The 6,016-nt window shown below is 33.5% G+C and overlaps 1 long non-coding RNA gene across 1 annotated transcript; it reads right to left on the reverse strand.

Annotated features, from left to right (window-relative positions):
- Nucleotides 1-1,032: 1,032 nt before the first annotated feature.
- Nucleotides 1,033-3,655, reverse strand: LOC132651455 (uncharacterized). The gene is made up of 2 exons (XR_009589106.1): nt 3,341-3,655; nt 1,033-1,256 (listed from the first exon to the last, which is right to left on the reverse strand). It is a non-coding gene; the product is annotated as an uncharacterized LOC132651455 (long non-coding RNA).
- Between the last annotated feature and the right edge of the window lie 2,361 nt (nt 3,656-6,016).

Consider the following 6,016-nt stretch of genomic DNA (forward strand, 5'->3'; position numbering starts at 1 on the left):
TGTACCACCCCCTACCCAGGGAGAAGTGATCAAAGAGCTGGCCTCTGACTTCATGTCAGAGACAGCGCCCTGATCCTCTTACTAAGGAACCCACTTGGAAACTGACCAGCCTGTCGGCTTCCTCTGAGCAGGAAGTCTAGGTCCTCTCCATGTGTGATTCTTGGTTGGAGTATCAGTCTCTGCAGGACCTCCTAGGTCCAGGTTTTTTGGCTTTGTTGGTCTTTTTGTGGAGCTCCTGTCCCCTCCAGGTCGTTCTATCTCCCTCTTCTTACACAAGGTTCCCTGAACTCTGCCCAAAGTTTGGCTGTGAGTCTCAGCATCTGCTTCCATATACCCTGATAGGTAGTCTTTCAGAGGGCCCTTGTGGAGGGCTCCTGTCCTATTCCCTGTCTTCTCCCACTTCCAATGTCTATCCTGTTTGCCCTTCAGAATGAGTTTTTTTCTCAAATCTCTGTATGATTTGTTATTTTCAAAGTTGTTGAGATTTTTGTTTTTATTAACTAGTTACTGGACACATAACTATAATATACTTTTTGACTTTCATATGTATACATATAATTATTATTTTTTTCTTTTTGAGACAAGGTCTCATGTAGACCTTGAACCCACTATGTAACCAACAACGGCCTTCAGTTTTCATCATCCTAACTCTACCTCTAATTTTATTGGATTAATTAAAGGAATGAGTCCACATTCTAAGTTTATGTAGTACTGGAGATAGAATTTAGGGACTCCTGCATGCTAGATAGGCACTCTACAAATCAAGCTATATCCCCCAAGCCTCATATAAAAATGATCAACACTATAGATATTTTCTATGTGTTCAAAATGAGATTAAATGGAAGTATGAAAAAGTTGTCAAAGACCAACATACAGTACATATAAATAGCAATTAATAAATAATAGATAACAAAAAACTATAATAATTGCAACAGAATAACAATAGAACTTCAGTGTTTGATATTAACATGATAGAAAATCCACCAACACACATTTATTTGTCAAAACGAAATGTTTTTGGTGTTACCAGTTCTACTGTGAGTTGAAAACTAATGAATACCAGCATATATCTTCAGAATAAAGAATGACACATGCCTGGGGGTGTTGTTTAGTGGTCCAGCACTTCCAAACATGTTCAAGGTCTTGACTTCCAAGCTTAAAATTGTAAATAAACATAAGTATGAATATTTATTTCTTGAGTTTTCTTGATAATAAAAGATTTTGATCTGAAATGTCTTCCCAGAACCATGGTATACCTGGAAGAAACAGATTAAAATCACTGTGCTATGATTATTAACAGGAGATCATGAGTGAACTGATAATAGACAGTTGAGCAAATCTGTTTGACAACATTCGTGAAATTACCAAAGTATTATCAATTAGTTTTATTATGTTATTCATGTTATTCAAGTAATTTGAATATCATTTTGAAAACTATCATGCAATTCAACTCATTTGCTCACTCTGTCCTATATTATAAAAAAAATTTATGAAATATTATTTCCATTTCATAGCCAATATTACAGGTAAGTTATTTTATTATAATTATATAGTATTTTGTACATAATAAAGTGTATGTACTTCATATATAAAATAAAGAAACATGATAATGAAATGGAGATACACTCATGAACTTATAACATAATTTGGTATTCCTGTCTTTTGAAATATCAAAGAACACTCCCAGTAACAGGTCTCCTCTACCAAGGCGACAAATCCTAATCCTTCACAAACAGTTCCACCGAACCAAGCATTCAAACACTCAAACCTATGGGGCCATTCTCATTCAAACAACTACTACTACTATTCCTTCTCCTCCTCTTTCTATTCTTCTTCCTCCTCTTCCTTCTCTTCCACAGCTACTGCTACTATTACTTATACACACAGAGAATACACAAACACACACAGGAATGCAAGCAGTATAAAAAAACACATATATGTTTTCTTGTGTGGTAGATGTGACCTGAAGTTAATGTTTTAATGTTTGAAAAACAGATTAAATCATTTTATTCTTCTGAATTCCACCGTAACTAGATGTCTCCTTTCTGAGGGCTTTCAATCTTATTTTCATTAGAAGATTTTTAAAGTCTCTTTGTGCCTGCAAATCTGTGATGTGCACATGCACACATGTGTATTTCATGCTGATAGAAATGTAATGGTGTGCTTCAATATGTGGCATGATGTCTTTCATCTGTTTTAAAATTTTTCCTGGAAGTTCGCTCTTTATAGTTTTAGTTATTTTTGTTCTATTATACATTTTATTGTATTCCCCTAATTTTATTCTCTTTTGAATTTTGGAGTTTTGTTTTCCTGCATGACCTATGTTCTGGTTAATTTTTTTTTGTGTTTGCTTTTCGTTCATTAATTCTCTCTTCAGCTCTTTTAACCTGAAGTTAAAACAAATTCTAAATTATAGAAGTTATTTTTGTCTCCTACTAATTTCATTACTTTTAATGCAAGCTCTGTAAAATTTATAGTAATTCTTGACAGGTATTTTGTAGCAATAAGATTTAAGCCACATTTTAGAGCCCCTCTAAAACTATTTTTAAACCATTTACGAAGATTAAAACCTTTATCACAAGAATCCCAAACACCTCAGATTAAAATTATAATTTTATAGACAATTCACCCTTGTGTCCATATATTTATTACTGAAGGTCAGCTATAAACTACCTTTAAATCTAGCCTGCACAGGTAGGAAATCATTACAAAGAAATGCTATTCAGTAAGGTTTCCTGATGTTTTTAAATCAATGACTGAATCTTACAAAAGTAAAAAATGGTTTTGTAAACCAGGTATTCAAGTTCTATTTTAATAGTGTTTTTTTTTTTTCTTTCTTTTTTTGTGGGATAAGAATGAAAGCTCATAAATTTAACACAAGACAAATGCATTCTGAGGAAAATAACTAGCACAAATATTTTCAGTTTCATATACCACATCCAGTCTGTTTTATAAATACACATCTCTGCTGTTGCATCTGAAGCTATGCAAAGACAGTACATTTACAAAAGTACATAATGACTGTTCCATTAAAGCTTCTTTAAAAAACTGTTAGAGTGCTGACACCTCATTTAAAGCACTGAGTACAAGTAAATAGAAGTAAAATGGTTTTATTTCTCATCTAGGTGCAGGAGCCAGGAATGCAAAGACTATATTGTCACCCGTTAGCAGTATTACTTAGTTGACAAAAATTCTGTGGAAAAGTAAATATATTTTATCTTCAATTATTCATCATACCTTTAATATCTTTCAATATCCTTCCATGTTTTAGCATCAATATGGCCTAACTTTCATCAGGATAACTATATGTTGCTAATTAATAATTCAAAATGTAACTTACCAATCACTTCTACAGAGATGGGCAGGGCTGAAATGGGAGGATGCAACAAAAAAAGGAGAAAAGGGGTAAGGAAGGGAAGACTAGGAGAGCCAGCTAAAAATAAGGTCCTCTTGACAAGTCATATGGAAGCCTAATATAGTCAATGCTTTCATGCATACATTCTTCATGCTTTCTTCCATACATACATACATATCTACACACAGATACACACACAAACACACACTCATACAGAGAGACAAATAGACATCTCTCACGACCAAATGAAACTTTCAGTGTTTACAATGAGTTACTTATAATTGAGTTGTTACCCAAGAGGATTCCCATGAAAACCCCCAAATATTGGTTGCTCTCCATGAACTGATGGAAACACCCTATTGTTGAAGACAACACCTAAGTAACTCACAGGATTTGGAGAAATTGAGTTAGAGCCTACCTAGAGCCTTCACTCCTACTGACTGTTGTTCATGGTTCTGAGACATACTCTACACACTACAAGAAGAGAAAGGTAAACACAATCAAGCTGATGTAATAGTGGAAAAAGAGTTGTGGGAATAAACAACCTTTACCTGGTTGGAATTAAGGCCTGCATCATGAAATGGAACCCATGCCCAGGTGGTCAAGAACCTGAGACTAGATATATCAAAAACCTATAGGAAAACCAAATACTATTGTTCTGTTAAAGGAACACCAGCAATAATAGCAATAATACAACTCCTGATGACAGTCTGCTATACCAATAGGTCAGTGTCTTGCTCAGCAATCATAACAAAATCTGCCTCCCACAGTAAATAGCAAAAGCAGAAACCCACAAGGGGACAATGTGCAGAGAGCAAGAGACTTGGAAGAGTCAGTCCTAAATGAGATGTCTCCATCAAATCTCTCCCCTCAGAATTCAGAGAATCCTGTGAAAGAGGATGAGAAAAAAAAATGTAAGAACCAGAGAGGATAGAGGACACAAAGGAAATAAGGTTTTCTAGACACAGCAGGACTGACACACACATGAAATCACAGAGACTGTGGCAGCATACATCAGGCATGCACAGGTCTAAGCCAGATGGGGTCCCAGTGCTGAGAGAAAAAGTGGATACAAGCCCACCTCCCTAATCTAGAAACATTTTCTTGTTGATAACTGCTTCCAAATGAAAATTTAGTTTCTCCAGCAGAGTCTCACTGGGTACACAAAATACATTGAAGGACAGGTTCCTTGCACAGAAGTATACATAGATAGCCAACACAAAATAAACTCAATGGCATTTTGGAGAATTTTTTTAAAGGATACTTTGAATTTATCCTTACAGATATTTTGCTTATATATTATGATTTCTGATTTTATTTTTATGGGTATTATGTGTGTAAGCATGTGTGTGTGTCAGTGTCCATATGTTTTCCCTGTGCTTTTTTATTATTTTTCCTTTTTTTGTCGTTTGTCCTATTTGGGGGTTTATTGTTGTTATTATATTATGTTTTAGATGCCTGTTTGTATTGTAATGTGAGAGAAAGAAAGAAATGGGTGTGAATTTTTGTATGAGAGGAAGTGGAGTGTATCTGGGGTGGGGAGAACTATAATCAAAATATATTTTGTGAAAAAAAAAGGCTATTTTCAATAAAAAAAAACTGAGTCAAAAAATAATAAAAGTGTTTATGATGTATTATAGAAAGTTTATCATCATTTCTCGTGGATAAGGAGCATGAGAAACATATCACCATGCCCTGGAATTCAATATGTTTTCCAAAATAGTTTAAAATATATTGTAATCTCCCTACTTCAGTTTCCCAAGAGTGGGTATTACAGATTTAAGCCACTACTCTTTTCACTTTGTAATTTTCTCTTCATTTTTAAACACACACATTATTTTGTGTCCTTGGTACTTAAGTGGGGCTATGAGACTTTATTATAGGTATAGGCTGATGGCCAAAAGTAATCTACATGTTCCATGAGTAGCTTATAAATCATCAAAAGAAATTTTCACGCTCTCTTAATTTATTCACTTGATACACACAGAAGCCCAAGAATGATGGTGACACAAAATCATGTTAATAGAGAGAGTGAGTTTTGTCTGGAATTGTGTCTAGGAGACAAGGTTTTTATATGTTAAGTAAATGAATGAGGGACAAATGAATTTTCAAGCATATGGTTTTTCTAAATGTAATTTAGCATTACACAGATTCTTACATATATAGTGTTTATATTTGATGTACATTTGTAAACATATATAAACATACGTGCAATATATTTATATATAAATTTCTCAAAGTTGTATATTTGTCAAGTTTTAAATTACAGCTCAGAGAACAGATACCAATTTACTACTGTTCTTACACAGATGCTTAAATTTTGACTGATCCTAGTCACATAATCTTCAGTTTCTGTTAAACTTTTTCTAGTTGCTAATGTGTTTGATAAAAGGGAATACTCTTTATACTTTGCTTTTTAAAGTTATTATGAGGGCTGGCAATAATTTTACAGCCCTCATAACATTTCTATAATTTTTGAATATCTAAAATAAAATACAATGGTATAAATTGTTCATATAATATTATTTTATACAAAAAGAATAACTCATCTACAGGTGAAATGTAAAAAATAGTACTTCAATTTTGGGAAATATTTACACTTTATATTATTAATTTAATTTGAATTTAATGAAATAGTAATTTAGCTCACAGTAAAGTATA

Source organism: Meriones unguiculatus (assembly GCF_030254825.1).
Source record: "Meriones unguiculatus strain TT.TT164.6M chromosome X unlocalized genomic scaffold, Bangor_MerUng_6.1 ChrX_unordered_Scaffold_30, whole genome shotgun sequence".
In the NCBI taxonomy this organism is placed as follows: Eukaryota; Metazoa; Chordata; class Mammalia; order Rodentia; family Muridae; genus Meriones; species Meriones unguiculatus.